The sequence below is a fragment of the Heterodontus francisci genome, chromosome 7 (genome assembly GCF_036365525.1).
Source record: "Heterodontus francisci isolate sHetFra1 chromosome 7, sHetFra1.hap1, whole genome shotgun sequence".
Classification (NCBI taxonomy): Eukaryota; Metazoa; Chordata; class Chondrichthyes; order Heterodontiformes; family Heterodontidae; genus Heterodontus; species Heterodontus francisci.
In genome coordinates this window covers 33237207-33257509 of record NC_090377.1, presented here as the reverse complement: position 1 = coordinate 33257509, position 20303 = coordinate 33237207, and the positions used below count along the sequence as shown (strand labels likewise).

General features: G+C 42.0%; 1 long non-coding RNA gene across 1 annotated transcript in view; it reads right to left on the bottom strand.

Moving 5' to 3' along the window:
* LOC137371919 (uncharacterized) overlaps positions 1 to 16460 on the bottom strand; it is a 139854-nt gene extending 123394 nt beyond the window's left edge. Inside the window, exon 1 of the long non-coding RNA XR_010975313.1 lies at positions 16323 to 16460. This is a non-coding gene — a long non-coding RNA (uncharacterized lncRNA). The remainder of the gene's footprint in view (positions 1 to 16322) is intronic.
* Positions 16461 to 20303: the final 3843 nt, after the last annotated feature.

The window sequence follows — 20303 nt, the reverse complement described above, 5'->3', positions numbered from 1 at the left end:
AATGATACAGATAAGATCAGAGATTGGCCATGTGGTAAGTTGGGTGCACAAATGCACTTCTTACTACTCTCAAGGCACCACCAATGCACCACCCTGGACATGAATGAGGTTTTTATACATAAAAGATGATTTATAGAGACTAAAGTGAAATGCAATATCTATCTATGAAGCAAGGATAGATTCTCTATTGTGAAGACAATTAATTGTCATGAAGGAGCTGGAGCACTGGGCAGCAACAGCATCAACCTTTTCAGCAGCTCAGTGTACCATAGCACACTAACTGTTAAATTTGTGTTAATTTTACAACATTAGTTATTTTCATTTTAACATTTTCATTTGCTGTATGTTCCAGACACGTCCTTAAAATATATTGTTTGTGATATAGTCAAACCCGAAAAAGGGAACAGCTTGTTTGCCTCAAAACTGTATTTGCTTGTCAGGAATTCACAGTTAAATATTAGTAAAATGATTCCGTTGCACAATTTTTTTTACATACTGAAGCAGAATAGCTTCCAAAATGTAAACTGTTTCATATTGTTATTGTTTCTGGTTTGCCATATTGGCTACAAACCTAGCAATATACTCAATCAAAAAAAAGGATGCTTCACATGAATTTATAACTCTACATCAGCAAATACAATGTATGTCATCTGAAAATGGTTCAAAATGAATTTCAGTATTTCTTCACTTAATAAAAAGAATCACTTAGGTGGAGTGGACTGTACCAGTTATGTAAAGAAATGAAGTGTGTTGTAAGTGGTTGGTGTTTTCTGGGAATAAACTCTTAATGTGCTGGTGCAGAACATTAAGTTGGGTTCGGACAGATTGAAAGTATGCTTGTCAAGATGCAGGTCATTAAATTGAATTTTAAAATAAAAATAAAATAATGACAACAGCAAACATCAGTGTTTAAGATTGAATTTGTTTTACTGAAAAACATTTGCAAATGAACTGCTCACTGTTTCTGCAACTCAGTATATAATTGTGACGTGAAAGTATTGATCATTGGTAATTAAGTCGTGGTGACCTCCATACTGGCACTGTGATTGGCTTTCATTGCTTGTACTTGGCTGAGAAAGTCATGTTTAGATTGTTCAATTGTGTCCTCCACATGCGTCTGTGTAAACATTCAGTGACAAATGTTCTTTGCAGATTTAAAGTCTGTTTTTATCTGATTTATATGATTTAAAGTTTGTATTCTTTTATCATTATTTACATCTCAGTCAAAGATCAAAAGGTTAATTTTCTCTCCCACTGGAAACAATAAGAGCTTTTAACTTGCAGTTTGTCCTCTGTTTGTTTGATGATTGCAACCATCGTTTGTGTAAATATACTGACAGCGATTCTATACATCGTCACTAGTGGTGCTTTAAAATAGTCCCCCATACTTTGGGCTGAATTTTCCCAGCCCTGTAGTGGTGGACTTGCAGACAGGGGAGCTGGAAAAATGAGGGGAATAGCATTGGGACAGCATCCCGATGCATTCCTGCCAGCACGGAACTTTCCCAGGGGTGGGCTGGGAATCAGATCATCTGCCCACTCCCGCAGGCAGCGAATTAAGGTGGTTAAGGCCCCAATAAGGGATGATTTTGCTGCCAGCAGAGTGGCTACCCGCCCCTACAGCATGCAGAGGCCGCCAACGTCATGGAGGCAGCCCCCCCCTGCGGCAGGCTAGGGGCCCTTTGGAGCTTTCGGCTCCATGCCCCAATGACGGGGCTGAAGGCAGGAAAGGAGCAAAAGCAGCCAAACCTAATACTGCGAAGGGGTTTCTCCTCCACCCCTATGGACCTGACGGCCTAGATTTTGCTCATTTGCACTGCTGTGCAGCCTGGCAAGAGCGCCTCCATGTTGAGGCACCCTTGCAGTCCCCGACCTTCCTCAGCAACGCCCGTCTCTCCCGGTGGGGCTGCCGAGGCTCCAGAGCAGCTGGCCCTCTTACTGGGCCGACAGCATTGGGAGCCAGCCTGTCATCCTTAATAGAATGGCAAATGTGGAAGTGATCAATTAGGAGGCCACCTCCTGGAATATTGCTCAGCCGGTTTCGTTGCCAGCAAGTGCAGGCTTGCAACCCCTATTTGGTTCTGACATCAGGGTCCTGAAGCCTGCGGGGAATTACAGGCATTTGTTTCTCCTTCCCAAAGATATGGCTGACTACATGGATCTGTTGGGGACTGAAATAGGGTCCAAGGCAACTGAAGAGAGTTAATTAAATCCAAATTTAAAGTAAATGTGAACCTGAATCTATCTTTTACACATGCCATTTTGGAATTCAGATTTTATAATACTGAAATCACATTTATTGGATTTGTCATGGGTTATATTTGTCAAGATCCGCAAGTTTCATGAAGCTGTAGCAAACTGATTAATTTCGTAGAAGGATTTTGCATTGATTTTTGGAGACATTAATAAACTTCACTGACTTTTCGAAACATACATAAGATATAGGAGCAGGAGTAGACCACATGGCGCATTGCGCCTGCTCCGCCATTCAATATGATTATAGCTGATCTTCGGCTTTAGCTCCAATTTCCCGCCCGCTCCCCATATCCCTTGATTCCCTGAGAGACCAAAAATCTATCACAGCCTTAAATATATTCAATGACGGAGCATCCACAACCCTCTGGGGTAGAGAATTTAAAAAATTCACAACCTTTGAATGAAGAAATTTCTCCTTATCTCAGTCCTAAATGATCGACCTCTTCTCCTGAGACTGTGCCCCCATGTTTTAGATTCCCCAGCCAGCGGAAACAACCTCTCATTGTCTACCCTGTCAAGCCCCTTCAGAATCTTGTATGTTTCAATGAGATCACCTCTCATTCTTCTAAAATCCAGAGAATACAGACCCAATTTACTCAGCATCTCCTCATAGGACAACCCTTTCATCCCAGGGACCAATCTAGTGAACCTTTGCTGTACTGCCTCCAATGCAAGTATATTCCTCCTTAAATATGGAGACCAAAACTGCTCACAGTATTCCAGGTGTGGTCTCACCAGAGACCTGTACAATTGTAGCAAGACTTCTTTATTCTTGGACTCCAATTCCCTTGCAATAAAGGCCAACTTGCAATTTGCCTTCCTAATTGCTTGCTGTATTTAGGCACGTGGAAGAATTTTAGCACCTAAACTCAAGTGTTAGCTTGGCTCACTGGTTGCACTCTTGTCTCTAGCTCAGAAAGTTGTGGATCGAAGCCCCACTTTAGGGAATTGAACACATAATCTAGGTCGACACTCTAGTGCTATACAAAGAGATTGTTGGAGGTACTGTCTTTTAGATGAGATGTTAAACTGAGGGAAAAGCAAAATATTGCGGATGCTGGAAATCTGAGGTCAAAGCAGAAAATGCTGGAAATACTTAACAGCATCTGTCGAGAGGGAAACAGAGTTAACGTTTCAAGTCGATGATTTGATGAAAGGTCATCAACCTGAAATATTGGGCTGGACCTTTCTTCCAGGGTCCCAATCCTGATGCCGTGATGAATTCCAGGTCGGAAACCCAGAGATGCCAGCGGTGGGACCCCGAATGCAATTTTGGAGGATTTCTGGGAGCCCCGTCCAATTAAGAATGGCAGGTAGGCTCCTAAGACTGGAGGGCTAATAAGAGGCCCTCCAGCACTGACAGATCAACATCTCCACTGCTAGATGTAGGAACTGCTGATGTAGGTAAGAGAAACAGAGGGCGCCTCAAGATGGTGCAGCCCTCTGAAGACCTTTACAGATTTATAAATACAAAGAAGCAAAAGCTGCCATGCAATCATTGTGGAGGAGCAACCCAGCTACTGGATGGTCAGCGGCTGCAGCTGTGGCCCTATGGCTTTGGAAGATGCAGGGGAGGGGCAGGGTTTCCTTGCAGGATGAAGAATTGGCTCACCAGTCTGCCACTGGGAGGCCGCCTCCATCCCTCAGCCATGTTTCAGCTTCAGCAGGGGGCCTGCATGCCAACTGGGAAATTCCAGAATGCGTTGGCAGAGGGGGTCTTTAGGTGGTCTAATTAGCTACCCACTGCCTGTGGGTGGGTAGCCGTCATTGTGCCCCCCCCCCCACCCACCCTACACAGATCCAGCCTGTTCCAAAATGGGCCCGGAGGTGAGAACATGCCGGCATACTGGCACGCTGGTCAATAGTGGGAAATTGCCAGCCCGCCTCCGCAGTTGAATGAAAATTTGACCCATGAACTCTGTTTTTCTCTCCATAGATGCTGTCAGGCCTGCTGAGTATTTCCAGCAGTTTCTGTTTTTATTCAAGTTAAACTGAGGCCCTGTGTGCCTGTTCACGTGACAGCATTTGAAGAAGAGCAGGGGACTTGCATAAAGTCCTGGTCAACATTCATCCCTCAACTAACATCAACAAAACAGATTAGCCAGTCATTTATCTTGTCGCAGTTTGTGGGATGTTACTATTTGGCAATTGCCTGCACATGTGCCTACATTTAGTTTTAGAGATACAGCACTGAAACAGGCCCTTCGGCCCACCGAGTCTGTGCCGACCATCAACCACCCATTTATACTAATCCTACACTAATTCCATATCCCTGCCACATCCCCACCTGTCCCTATACTTCCCTACCACCTACCTATACTAGGGGCAATTGCTAATGGTCATTTACCTATCAACCTGCAAGTCTTTGGCATGTGGGAGGAAACCGGAGCACCCGGAGGAAACCCACGCAGACACAGGGAGAACTTGCAAACTCCGCACAGGCAGTACCCAGAATTGAACCTGGGTCGCTGGAGTTGTGAGGCTGCGGTGCTAACCACTGCGCCACTGTGCTTTCACAGAATCTGGGCGTCACTAGCTAGGTCAGCATTTATTGCCCATCCCTAATTGCCCTTGAGAAGGGCAATAAATGCTGGTCTAGCCAGCGATGCCACATCCTGCGAGAGAATAAACAAAAGTCTAATATAATGCTGCATCCCTTGACAGGTGTAATGCTTGATTACAGATCCAAGAAACCGGTGAATTAGAGTTGGGCTCATATTAAGTGAATTATCAGCCTGCCCCATATATCCCTCCCTATTGACTGTGTAATGCATTGCTGACTTAGCATGCATATTCAACAGGCAATAACCATTTCAGAAACTGTTAGCAACTGTTCCATTACAACAGTGACTGCAGTTCAAAAATATTTCATTGGCTGCAAAGCATTTTGAGATGTCTGGAGGCCATGATAGGTGCTATATAAATGCATGTCTTTCTTTAAAGTGCTGTGGACCCTAAGTTAGTTATTGAGTTATACAACGACTTGAATTGTCTACTTTTCCCACGTTTAACATAAAATGTGTTAGCCATGTTCCTTTGTCAGTAAATAGGACAAGGACTTGAAGAAAGAATTTGCATTTATCTACCATCGCCATACAGTATGTCCTCAGGATGTCGAAAAGCAGCCGTGGTGTTACTTTTAAGTGTAGTCACTTGTTTTGTAGACATATGCAACAGCCAATTTTCATGCAATAAGGCCCCACAAAAAGCAACACAATAAATGACCAATTAATCTGTTTTTGGTGGCATTGGTTAGCAGATAAATGTTGGCCAGGACACTGTAGAACTCCCATCATCTTCCTCAGATAGTGCCATAGGAGCTTTTACGTCCACCTGATAGGACAAATGAAGCCTCAGTTTAACACTTCACCTGAATGACAGCACCTCACACCATGCAGTATTCCCTCAGTACTACATTGAGATATCAGCTGAGATTATGTGTTCAAGTCCTGGATTGGGATGAGCGTACTACTACTGAGCTAAGGCAGACACTAAGTAATAAACATCCTTGTTCTCTACTAGGGCTTTTATGAGTTGGCCTCAAAGACCTTGCGGTGACATGCATCTGAGTATTCCTCCCTTCTTGTGAAAGAGCACCTTACATCTGTATGACATTAATACCATACCTAGAACGGGAAGATAAATAGAAATCACAGGTGCAAACCCATATTCTAATACTCTAGAAAAGCGCACATCAGAACTCAGCTTACCCCTGTAGAATTCTAATCTACTTCATTTGTTCACATGTGAGATGCAGATGCATTCTACGCCAGCAGATTATAATATCAGTTCAGGCTGATGCACATCAATAATATATTCACTCATGTGTAATAGGAATTTGAAAAGTCACTGTTATTAACAGTTTGGCTATTTAAAATACATTTTTTACTGAGCATTGTAAAACTTACAGTACAATACATTGCTTTCATTTCTCCCACTGCAAGGCCCTGCTATTGGTTAAGTCAAGTTTTCTTTTTCATTGTTCATATTCATAATGTACCTGAAAAATAGATTGAATCTACCAAAATAATCAGATTACCTAAACAGCAGTAGTTTCAGCACATAGACTAATTGACTAGATCAGGAATGACTGTGGGCCTGCAGACAGATTAAATGGCTATGTAGAATGCTTACAGGTCTTGTAGACGGACTGAATGCAGACTGTGGTTATGTCCATGGACTACATACAATGTTTAACAAATATGGCATCAGAAGGGAGAAGCGGTCGGAGACGAGTCATCACAAGTTATTCTCTCTCAGCTCTTTGAGGCCTGTTCACAGGCAGAAAGAGCAGGAAAATAGATTACCTGTCTGCCCTCTCAAATGGACAATGGAACATGGCTAGGCAGATCCAATTTGTGAGATTGTGCAAGAACTTCTCTTTGGAAGAATATTCAAAGAAAAATCCTACTTCTCATTCTTTCTTATTTTATTGCATTTAGGAGATTTGGAGATTAAACAATTGTTTAAATGATGACTTGAGCAACAAGAGAAAAACCTGGAAGACTCCAGCTTTTAAAGACTATTAGTTTTCACTAGAGACAGTATATTTCAAATCTGCTTTGATCGTTTGTTCCAAAATTCTGCCAAGTTATTAAGTTGCAACATTTTAATTTGCCACTAATAGATTAAATCATCTTTGTGCTATAGATTTCAAAGTATGTTTTACATAGATCAGAAAAGTTTTATGAAGTGCCATGTTGAACATTAATAAATGGTTGTTGCAGAATTATTTCTTGCAAATTATGTTAACAGTTTGGCATCTGGCATTACCATATCACTCCTTTCAGATCTGTAAAGATTTCTTAAAAAGTCAATAACCTTTAAGGGCTGTGAATAGTCATCGGATGATCTGCATGTTCCTAACAGACTGTCACATCTGTCACCACGTTTTACAACCAGATCATCAAAAATGCCCTTCACAGAAGTACAGGCTGAGGTGTTAAGAGCAATCAGTGCATTTAACACATTCATTTGATTAATTTAATTTGGAAATATTCAACCAGAAAATGAAATTATTAGCAGGTTGGTGCATTTAGAATAAATGTGTTGCAGAATAGCAGGCAGGAGTATGACATGTTACAACACTAGGTATATGACTCATGTTAAATAATGGCAGCATTACATCCTCAACTCAATCAAGGAATTGGTATTTGAAAAGATGGTGAATTATATCAATTTAAGAATCCTTTTCTGTATAAATCCTTTGAGAACTGTCTGGGAATGGCCAGCGATTATATTGAAATGCTATATTTGATGTGATGGGTTAAAGTCTTTCATCCGTATGGCACAGCTGACCTCTGGAGTGTTCATCTATCTCATGCCCTCTTTCACCCTATTTACATGGCAGCTGTTAATTAAGTTTATGTTATATTTGTAGCTGTCACAATTAAAGTGTAGGTGTCACCATCAAGATATCTTTCAAAATTCAGCTTTAACAACTTCAGCTAAAGTATTACGTCCAATTCCATAAACCACACTCTAGAAAAGATGTCAAGGCCTTGGAGGAGTTGTAAAGGAGAATTATCGGAATGAAACCAGGGATGAGGGACTTCAGATATGTTGAGGGACGAGAGAAGCTGGGATTGTTCTCCTGAGACCAGAGAAGGTTAAGGGGAGATTTAATAAAGATGTTCAAATTATGAGGAGTTTTGATAGAGAAAATAATAAGAAACTGTCATCGCTGGCAGATGGGTTTGTAACCAGAGGACATAGATTTGAGATAATTGGCAGAATTATGAGGGAATCTTTGGTTACAGAATTGATAGTTAAGAATCTGATCAAAGATACTGTGGCAAAAGACAGATCACATGCCATGAATGAAGACACAAAGCAGAACCACCTTAGAACATCACCACGTCTTCTATAAGTCTGTCACTATGGTCTGAATTGAATCAACTGGGCAATACAGCTTTGGCTGCTGCCTCCTGGCACTATGCATTTAAGGGGAAGCTAGTTAAGCACATGAGGGAGAAAGGAATACATATTAATGCTGGTAGGATTAGAATGAAGAGGGGTGGGAAGAAGCTTTAGGGGAGCATAAATGCTGGCATAGACCAGTTGGACCAAATGACTTGCTTCTGTGCTGCAGACTCTGTTGTGATATTGTTTTAATACTGATCAACATACTACTGAATATATAAATAGTTTAGCATACATCATCACAGGAAGTGTGAGGTGATGCATTTGGGGAGGTCAAACAAGGCAAAGGAATACCTGATTAAGGGGAACATGTTGAGATGTGTAGAAGAAGTGAGGGACCTTGGAGTGAATGTCCACAGATCCCTACAGGTAGCAGGACAGGTTGATAACGTGGTTAAGAAGGCATATGGAATCCTTTCCTTTATTAGCCGCGGTAAGAGCAGGGAGATTATGCTGGAACTGTATAGATCATTGGTTAGGCCACAACTTGAGTACTGCATGCAGTTCTGGTCACCTCATTATAGAAAGGATGTAATTGCATTGGAGAGGGTATAGAGATTTACGAGGATGTTGCTGGGACTGGAAAAGTGCAGCAGTGAGGAAAGATTGAATAGGCTGGGGTTGTTCTCCTTGGAACAGAGAAAGCTGAGGGGAGATCTGATTGAAATGATCAAAATTTTGAGGGGCCTGGATTCAAAAGGAATCTGCAAATGCACCTCAAGTGCCAGAATCTGAAGGGCTACGGACCAAATGCTGGAAGGTGGGGTTAAACTGGGTGGTTCGTTTTTTGGCCGGCACTGACAAGATGGGCCAAGTGGCCTCTTTCTATGCCATAAAATTTCTAGGATTCTATCACATCTACACTTCTGAACTGTCAGAAGCAGACCAGAAAGACCCATCTAAACTCTGGACAATGCTGGAAGATCAGTTAAGAGTCAAGAGCAACTTCAGAATCCATTGACCCGAACAGATGGCCTATAGACAACAGTCCAAAGAAACTATTGACCAGTTCATCAGTAGATGTTGAGAGAAAGGTAAAGGTTGCGATTACTCAGACTCAGAACTCTCCGGGAGAATAATGGATCTGGTAATGGCATTGACTCCAATAGAAGCCTTCCGAAAGGATCTGCTTGATAAGAAAAGGGATACGACATTGACAGTCTACTCAAAGCTAGCAGAAAATACAAAGCCATAGCTGTGAGCAGGCAATATATACAAGCGCTTGGAGCAACAACAACCATAGATGAGGTAGCCAAGGCACCTTTACAGGGCACGGTGTGTAGCAAGTGAAGTCTAATGCATCAGCCATGTAACTGTCCTGTATTCAGAGATACCTGCAAGGCATGCATTCTAAATGGTCACTGGGCAAGACTGTGTAGAAAATCTGGCAGCGAAGAAGCAATCTGAAACCACAGCAAGCTACAGCTCAACAAAAAACAGACGCTGCCTGGTGGCAAGAATTAAAAAAAATTCACCAAGTACCATTTCAAGCAAAGGCATGTCCACAAGATAGGCAGAGTCCTGGACAGCAAAGAAAACAATGAAAGAGGCAAACGCAAGCTAGAAAGTATCCAAGCTTTCGATACAGTGACAGGCACAAAGCTTATGGATGCAATCACACAACTGGAAACTTTCATAATTGTTGAAATAACATGTCCTATGTCATTCAGAGACCACCTGCCAAGAATGAGGCACCTTAATTTCATCACATGGACATTAAATTTCAAATTGTTGCTGGGAAGAAGAGAAGGCCTGTTACAAGGAATTGCCAGGCCCCTGGCTGGAAAGACATTTTTGCATATTAGCAGACAATGTTGGAACAAAGGAGCTATCCCCTGCTCCCCTACAATACACAGAACATATTTGGTCAAAGCAGTTGGTCACGTGACCACCCTGCTGGCTAACTTGGGGAGTTTTAAATTGTAGAGACAATGTTTGAACGGGCAGAAGACAGTTTTTTCTCCTGGACTGTGAACAATTCTCTCCTGTCTGCTCCCATCTGTTTCTCACGGAATTCCAAAAACCAACTGAAGACACATGAACTCCAAGAGAGAAAAGTCTCCTACAGTGAACAAGGTTTGAGAAGAATACTGGGCCCCAATGAAAAGTAAGAGCCACCTACAATCAAGAACTATACAGTGAGCTCAAAGACCCGTAACAAAAAAACATTTTCAGATAGTGCCTAAACTTTTCACTTTATTTCTTCTACTCTTTTCTGCCTCTATTTGCCTGTGTACATCGTGTATGAATGCTAGCGTGGGCACACGGTGTATCCATAGGCGTTAACCAAATTAGAGTTTAAGTTTCAAGTTTAATAAAATTTCACCTTTCTTCTTTAAACGTAAGAAAACCTGTTTGTGCTAATTTCTTTACCTTATAATTGGAAGGCGGTGAACTAGGATTCACCAAGGGAGAGCTAAAAACACAATGTGCTTAGAAAAATAAAACCCTGTTACAGTAAAACCAGGTGAAGGCTGAAAGGGAACCCTAGACCTCTTTCTCACCTGGTCATAACACTCAATAAAAGTGGCAAACACAAGTTATCAACTGAAGATGAATACTGGGGCAAGCACCAACATTTCACCCCTGTGGATACTCAAAGACATGTATCTGGCAAAATGGAAGTCTTTGTACTGGTCAACAAGAGCTAGACTCACCGGTGCACCACCTGTTGCTTGGAAGCATTGACGCTGAACTGCAGATATGGAAGTTCTGCATGGTCTCCACAAGTCTTCTATGTTGTTGACACCAATGGTCCAGTGGTAGCAGGACTGCCAGCATGCAGTGAACTCTGAATCATGATAATTCATGAGATCAGTAAAGCACCAATGATTGATAATCAAGGCAAGTGTGATCTTATTGAGTCTATTCAAGAGGTGCAACATAAATACCCACACAGATTTGACACCGTGGGCAGTTTTATATGAGGCACCATTCTTCACATTCCATTTCACTAGATACATATCATTGGGTATCCACAGGGGTGAAATGTTGACGCTTGCCCCAGTATTTATCTTCAGTCAATAGCTTGTGTTTGCCACTTTTGTTAGGACATGTAATTTCAACAGTGATGGAAGCTTTCAGTTGTGTGATTGCATCCATTTGTAGATGTAGTTCCCTCCATAGATCCACCACGGAAGTGCAGTATCCATATAAAGGACAGGTTAAAGGCCAAGCTTGACACGATGGAACGACAAGGGATTATTTGCCATGTTCAGCAATGCAGAGATTAGTGTAGCTCTATAACCACTGTAATTAAGAAAGATGTTACCATTAGAGTATGCTTGGATCCCAGAAGATTAAATCGAGCACTCAAAAGGTGTCCTTACAAGATTCCTACTCTAGAGGAGCTCAATCCAAGGTTTGCTAGAGCCAAGTTCTTCTCAAAGTAGGATGTGAAACATGGATATTGGTCAGTGCATCTTTCGGAGGATTCACAGGAAATAACAACATTCAGACACCATATGGGAGATATGGCTTTCTACGGTTACCATTCAGTCTCTCAATGAGTCAAGAGCTGTTCTACCAGCGTATAGTTCGCATTACCAAGAGTGTTCCTGGATGTGTTTGCATTGCGGATGACATAGTGGGAAGGATTGAGGAAGAGCGTGACAAGAATCTTCACATTCTAATGGAGATGGCTAGAAGAGAAGGTCTTGTGTCTAATAGCAAAAATGTGCTATCAATGTGAGCCATATTAATTTCTTTGGTTCAATCTATTCTGACACTGGAATATGACTAGATCCCAATCAATGCCTACTCCTCAAGGTAAAGAAGATTTACCTGGATGTTTGGGCCTGGTTAACATTTTAGCACCATATATCTCGAATTTCTCTGTGAAAGCATCATCATTGTGTGAACTTCTCAAGAATGATACGCCATTCTTGTGGCATGAAGATCATCACCACACGTTCAATTTGTTAAAACAATCACTTTCTGCTGACAATACTACGACCCGAGGAAAAAATGACAGTCGAAGCAGATGCTTCACAAAAGGGTCTCGAAGCATGTCTGTTGAAGGAAAGTAAACCAATTGCGTTTGGTTCTGAAAGTTTGTCATCTGCTCAGACGAACTATTCAAACATAGAATGAAAAACATTGGCATTAGTGTTCGGTATCACCAGATTCCATACATACCTTTTTGGCAAACACTGTGTTGAGACTGATCACAAGCCGCTAGAAATGATTTGGCAAAAGCAACTCACCAGTGCACCACCTCGACTCCAAAGATCACTCATCAGAGTGAAAGATTGGAAACCTCATCCTTATGTCTGATACATTGAGCAGGCTACCCAACCCCAAGAAGACAGACAAGTGGATGAAGTAGATGTGGAATTAGAAGATGTGTACAACATTGACCTAATGCGACTTGGACAGAACAAATGCTTCAGAGAGAGACTTCCAGAGATCTTTCTCTTGGAGGATTATGGTAGCTCATTCTCAGTGGATGGTCGGATACAATGCAAGAGGTTCCCAAAAACTTCAAAATTGTTTGGCCATATAGTGACAAATTATGGATATTATGTGGAGTCATATTCAAGGACAGGCAAGTATTGATACCAAAAGTGATTCAAGAAATTCTTACCCAAACACATCAAGGTCACATGGGCATTGAAAGATCAAGACGACTTGAGACAGTTTATTGGCCAGGGTTCAATAACGGCATAGAACGAACAGTGGAGATGTGTGATGCATGCCAGTAGCATCAGCCGAGTTAACACAAAGAGCCACTTCACCCTCATGACGTTCCATCACATCCAAGGTCAAGAATAGCCACTGACTTATTTACTGTCAGAGGTGACGACTTATTAATTATTACCGACTACTTCTCCAAATACCTTATAATCCGCCAACTGAGGGGTACATCAAGTGCATCTATAGCAAACACAATGAGTGCAGTTTTCAGTCTTTTTGGTTCCCCGGAGGAGATAGTGTCAGATAATGGTCCACAGTACACCGGTAAACCAAGACATGTGGGCAAAGTGGGCTGTAAATCATGTTATGTCATCTCCACACTATCCAAGGTCAAACGGACTGGCAGAAAGGATGTTGTGGACGGAAAAGTCATAAATCTTGAAATGTAAGGAGACCAATCAAGACATTCAAAAAGCAATGTTGCATCTACGAGCAACACCAGTCGACATCAGAGTACCATCCCCAGCAGAGATCATGGTTGGAAGGTAAGTCAGGACAACTCTTCCAAGTCACCATCTGGTCAGATTGTTGTCAGGCAAATATAAATTATTGGTAAGACAAGCGAAAATGAAAATCACACATAACAAACATGCAGTCATGGAGTTACCTCCTCTGCACATAGAGTAAAAGATTAGAGTGATCCACCCTTAAGAGAAGACATGGTACCCTGCAGAAGTGTCAAAGATCTGAAATGACCTATGGTCATATGAAGTAACCACCCTGAATGGAGCAACGTTGAGGAGGAATAGATGCCAGCTTCGAGAGTTATCCAACAGCAACATACTTAACAGTCCTGTAATGTCAAGAACACGTTCACATTCAAGTTCTGAGAGTGGAGTTAAGGAAGGTGACAAGCACAACACTCAAGTACAAGATAATTGACAGTCTAAACCTGAGTCAAGAGAAAAGACTTGACAATTCCCGATCTCATCAAAGTTTCACTGTTCCATGTCAGGTCAAGTTAGTAGATCACCTGTACATTTCAGAGATGCTTTAATGAATGTGAGAGTCCATAACATGTGTAAATACTGTTCACAATTATCTTATTTTATTATGTTAGGAGCTTTCAATTTATGTATTTTTTTCTATTTAAGGAAAAGGGATGTTGTGATATTGCTTTAGTTGCTTTAATACTGATTAACATACTTACACAAAGGTTGGTGGAGTTGTGGATAATGATGAGGATTGTCAGAGGATACAGCAGGATATAGATCGGTTGGAGACTTGGGCGGAGAAATGGCAGATGGCGATTAATCCGGACAAATGTGAGGTAATGCATTTTGGAAGGTCTAATGCAGGTGGGAGGTATACAGTAAATGGCAGAACCCTTAGGAGTATTGACAGGCAGAGAGATCTGGGCGTACAGGTCCACAGGTCACTGAAAGTGGCAACGCAGGTGGATAAGGTAGGCAAGAAGGCATACGGCATGCTTGCCTTCATCGGTCGGGGCATAGAGTATAAAAATTGGCAAGTCATGTTGCAGCTGTACAGAACCTTAGTTCGGCCACACTTAGAATATTGCGTGCAATTCTGGTCGCCACGCTACCAGAAGGACGTGGAGGCTTTGGAGAGGGTACAGAAGAGGTTTACCAGGATGTTGCCTGGTCTGGAGGGCATTAGTGATGAGGAGAGGTTGGATAAACTCAGATTGTTTTCACTGGAACGACGGAGGTGGAGGGGCGGCATGATAGAGGTTTACAAAGTTATGAGCGGCATGGATAGATTGGATAGTCAGAAGCTTTTTCCCAGGGTGGAAGAGTCAGTTACTAGGGGACATAGGTTTAAGGTACGAGGGGCAAAGATTAGAGGGGATGTGCGAGGCAAGCTTTTTACACAGAGGGTGGTGAGTGCTTGGAACTTGCTGCCAGGGGAGGTGGTGGAAGCAGATACGATAGCGACATTTAAGAGACATCTTGACAAATATATGAATAGGAAGGGAATAGAGGGATATGGGCCCCGGAAGTGCAGAAGGTGTTAGTTTAGGCAGGCATCAAGATCGGCACAGGCTTGGAGGGCCGAATGGCCTGTTCCTGTGCTGTACTGTTCTTTGTTCTGATTATGTAAATAGTTTAGTGTACATCATCACAGGAAGTGATGCAAGTTAACATGTGATACAGTAGTTGGAGCAGTGTTAGTCAGCAGGTGGCACGTGTATTGAAGAGCTGTCCTGGAATCCTGTTATTCTGCAATAAGGAACCCTTTGTTTAGTTTACCTGTCATTGTTATGGTGTTTGGTACATTTGTGTTAAGAGCCAATAATACAACAGACCTATGCAATTTTATGGTATTAAGGTATACAAAGACATGAGGGTACCGAAACACAAAAATGCGAATACCAAGAGAAAGGGACTTCAAAATAGAAAGCACTAAAACTGAAACAACTTGCATTTTTTAAGCACCCTTAACGTAATAAAATGCCCCAAGGCGCTTCATGGGAACATTATAAAACAAAATTTGACACTGAACCACATAAGGAGATATTAGGGCAGATGACTAAAAGCTTGATCAAAAAGGTAGGTTTTAAGGAGCATCTTAAGGAGGAGAGAGCGGTAGAAAGGCAGAGAGGTTTGGGTAGGAAATTGCAGAGCTTAGGGCTTTGGCAGCAGAAAGACAGCCACCAGTGGTAGGACGATTAAAATTGGAGATGCTCAAGAGGCCAGAATTAGAGGAGCACGGCTATTTTGGAAGTTGTGGGGCTGGAGATTATAGAGATAGGGAGGGACGAGGCCATGGAGGAATTTGAAAACAAGGATGAGAATTTTAAAATCGAGGCATTGCTTAGCTGGGAGCCAATGTAGATCAGCAAAACACTTCAACATGGGGGCACCAAAACACCACAGCAGTAAAAAACAAAGACATGAAGACACCAAAACATCATAGTTTGGGACTACCAAGATAACAGGTCATGGTAGACACCAAAACACTAGGATACTGAACATTAAGATACCAAGAATTTGAAATATCAACCCATGTTGGCATTGGATGACCTGGAGATTGGAATTCCAAATACCAGGACACCAAATTATCAGAACACGAGAATGCAATAACACCAGCACATTGGTATGAAAACATTCCATGGGCACATGAGGATACAGAGGCACAAGGATACCAGAACACATGGAGAGAAACAAGGATATTCCTGTTTACACTGGGATATCCAGTCAGCTTATTTATGTTCAAGATGACATAAGGTAATGTCCCCACTGTGTTCACAGAAAATACTTCAAAGTAACATTCTCTGCTGCCATTCACAGTTGCTGGCTTTTCTACATTAAAGTCAACCTGTATTTAGTTTAATTACCTCAATCTTCAGTGTAACAAACTAAGATATACGTACAATAAAAACGCGCATTTATATAGTGCCTTTAACATAGTGAAACATCCCAAGGCACTTCACAGGAGCATTATCAGACAACATTTAAAACTAGTTACAAAATTTATACACTTACCAGCTGCCTTGATCTTGGTTATTTGATTTTTGTTTTGAACCTGCAAATCAGTGGGTGCTAGTGAATGAAATGTTTATGCTGAATATGCCCTTCAACGGCATCATTTGCATTCCATTTGAGTGGATGGAGAGTCAGATTTTCTCAGGAAAGAGTGGGCTGTGAACGGCTCTGCCCATTCATGAAGTCACTGGAACTATGACTAGTGTGGATTTGGCAGTGCCTCAGCTGGGAATCTTATAACTGGATCAGTGTATTTCACAGGAGGCCTCTATGAACTGAGAAAAGTTCACTAGAAGGAATCTCAGAGATTAACTAAGCAATATAAAATGCATACTGTAAAGCCAACCACTTTAATTGGCTGCAGAGAATGTTAATTTAAAAGTCTTTGTGTGAGCACTGTGGGGATATGACCTCATGTGCAAACTTCCCTCATAATTTCTTCAATTGAAATTGTGCAGTATTTAATATTAATTTGTTGATCTTTGACATTTTTCTATGAAGGAACATGTAGTATCCCAATATATGATAACTGTTCTATTCAGATCCTGCACTTCAATGCACATATAAGAACAATATAAATAGGAAATTGATAAAACTAAGGTGAACATTCTGGTAATATTGAGCTAGAGCTTCAGCAGACGTGTGAGATCCACAATTGCAAGTGATGTAAATATTACTGGTAATCAGTTTTTTTGCTCAGACTCAATGGTGGGCCAAGCAATCCAGTCTGATACTAATGCAATTCTACATTTTAGACATTGTGCCATACTTCATTATGACATCGATGATAAACCGTTTGCATCAATCTCCTCCATCTGCTATTTTAACAGAAGCAATAGCTTGTCTATTTTAAACAAGTTAATGTCTGTTAAAATTAGAAATCGAGGAATTTGAAACACACATGTTTTCTGATCATAAGGCATAGCATAATTTCCAGACTAAGGTGTTTGAAGTTACAACCTCACTGCCTCTTCAAATCACCACAATCTTGTTTCACCCACTCCCACCCCATCCCACCCCACCCCCACCTATTGTCTTATCCATCTTGCAAACTGTGACAGGAGCAAATATAATGGTGTAGCATTCACTATGTTATACACCCACGCTCACCTATCTTCATTTTACCAATTGAAATCTCTGATATTGCTTCAAGAAAGAATTTGAATTACATAACATTGTATACATCTTCAGGACACTCCAAAGCATAGGAACAGGACATCCCAAGAAAATAGGAACAGTATAGACTACTTAGCTCCTTATGTATGTTTGGCCATTCTATCAGATCATGGATGACCTGCACCTCAACTCAATCTATCCACCTTTATTGCATATCTCTTTACAGTTCTATCTATTGATCTCAGTCTTGAAAATGTTATATTGACCTAGCATCCAAAGACATTTGGGGTAGAGATTTTGACTATTCTTTTTGTGAAAAAAATGCTTCCTAATTTCTGGCCCAGATCAAATTTTAAGATTATGACCCCTTTGTTCTGGATTCCACTACCAGAAGAAATAGTTTCTCTATAGCTACCCTATCAAATGTTGTTATTATTTTACACACCTCAATCTTCTAAACACAAGGGAATACAAACCAAGTTGATGCAACCTTACAAAGTAATGCGTTTAGCGCTGGTATTATTCTCGAGTCATAGAGTCAGAGTTGTACAGTATAGAAACAGGCCCTTCAGCCCACCGCATTCAAGCCGACCATAATGCCTATCTATACTAATCCCACCTGCCTCCATTAATTCCATATCCCTCTATGCCTTGCTCATTCAAGTACCTGTCCAGATGCCTCTTAAATGTTGCAACTGTTCCTGCCTCCACCACCTCCTCGGGCAGCTCATTTCAGATAGCCACTATTCTTTGTGTGAAAAATTTACCCCTTTGATCCCCTTTAAACCTCCTCCCTATCACCTTAAATCTATGCCCTCTAGTTTAAAGTCACCCCTACACTGGGAAACAGACTCTGGCTATCTACCCTATCTATGCCTCTCATAATTTTATATACCTCTATCATGTCCCCTCTCAGCCTCCTTCGCTCCAGGGAAAACAGACCCAGCCTATCCAATCTCTCTTTATAACTCATGCCCTCCAAACCAGGCAACATCCTTGTGAATCTTTTCTGCACCCTCTCTAGCTTAATCCCATCTTTCCTGTAATGCGGCAACCAGAACTGCACACAGTACTCCAATTGCGGCCTAAACAATGTAATGTACAATTGTAACATGACGTCCCAACTCTTGTACTCAATACCTCGGCCGTGAAGGCAAGCATGCCATACACCTTCTTCACCACCCTGTCTACCTATGTTGCCACTTTCAGGGAACTATGTACTTGCACCCCACGGTCTCTCTGCTCAACAACACTCCCAGGGCCCTGCCATTCACTGTATATGTCCTGCACTGGTTTAACTTCCCAAAATGCATCACCTCACACTTGTCTGCGTTAAATTCCATTTGTCAATCCCTTGCCCACTTTCCCAGTTTATCTATATCCTGTTGTAACCTTAGACAACCTTCTTCACTGTCCACTATATCACCAATTTTGGTGTCATCTGCAAACTTACTAATCATGCCCCCTACATTCACATGCAAGTCATTAATATATATCACAAATAACAGAGGGCTCAGCACCAATCCCTGCAGCACACCACTGGTCACCGGCCTCCAATCTGAAAAACAACCCTCCACTACTACCCTCTGCTTCCTATCACCAAGCCAATTTTGTATCCAATTGGCTAGCTCACCCTGGATCCAATGTGTTCGAAACTTCTGGACCAGCCTACCATACGGGACCTTGTAAAATGCCTTGCTAAAGTCATGTAGACAACGTCCATCACCCTGACCTCGTCAATCCTCTTGGTCACCTCCTCAAAAAACTCAATCAAATTCATGAGACATGATTTCCCACGCACAAAGCCATGCTGACTATCCCTAATCAGACCTTGCCTTTCCAGGTGCATATAAATCCTGTCTCTCAGAATCCCTTCCAATAACCTTCCCACCACTGATGTAAGGCTCACCGGCCTGTAGTTCCCTGGCTTATCCCTGCTGCCCTTCTTAAATAAAGGCACAACATTAGCTATCCTCCAGTCTTCCGGTACCTCACCCATGGCTAACGATGATACAAAAATCTCTGCCAGGGCCCCAGCAATCTCCTCCCTTGCTTCCCATAGCATCCTAGGTTACACCTGGTCCGACCCTGGGGATTTATCCACCTTAATGCGCTTCAAAACCTCCAACACTTCCTCCTTTGTAATGTTGATATGCTCCAGGATATCGCTGTTCCCTCCCTTGAACTCACTAGCTTCCATGACCTTCTCCACGGTAAATACAGATGAGAAGTATTCATTTAAGACCTCGCCCATTTCCCGTGGCTCCACACACAGGTTGCCACACTGATCCTTAAGGAGACCTACTCTCTCCCTAGCTACCCTTTTACTCTTAATATACTTATAGAATCTTTTAAGATTCTCCTTTATCTTATCTACCAGGGAAATCTCATGGCCCCTTTCGCCCTCCTAATTTCCTTCTTAAGTGTACTCCTACATTCCCTATACTCCTCAAGGGACTCGCTTGATCCTATCCTAGCTGCCTATACCTGATATATGCCTCTTTCTTTGTCCTGACTAGACCCTCAATATCCCTCGTCAACCAAGGTTCCCTAAACTTGCCAGCCTTGCCCTTTCATCTAAAAGGAACATGCCGGCCCTGAACTCTTCCTATCTCACTTTTAAAAGCCTCCCACTTGCCAGACGTCCCTTTACCTCTCTCATTCAACTTTTGAGAGTTCCTGTCTGATACCATCGAAATTAGCCTTCCCCCAATTTAGGACTTCAACCTGAGGACCAGTCCTATCCTTTTCCATAACTATCTTGAAGATAATAGAGTTATGGTCACTGGTCCCAAAGTGCTCCCCCACTGACACATCAACCACCTGCCCATCCTCATTTCCTAACAGGAGGTCGAGTGTAGCCTC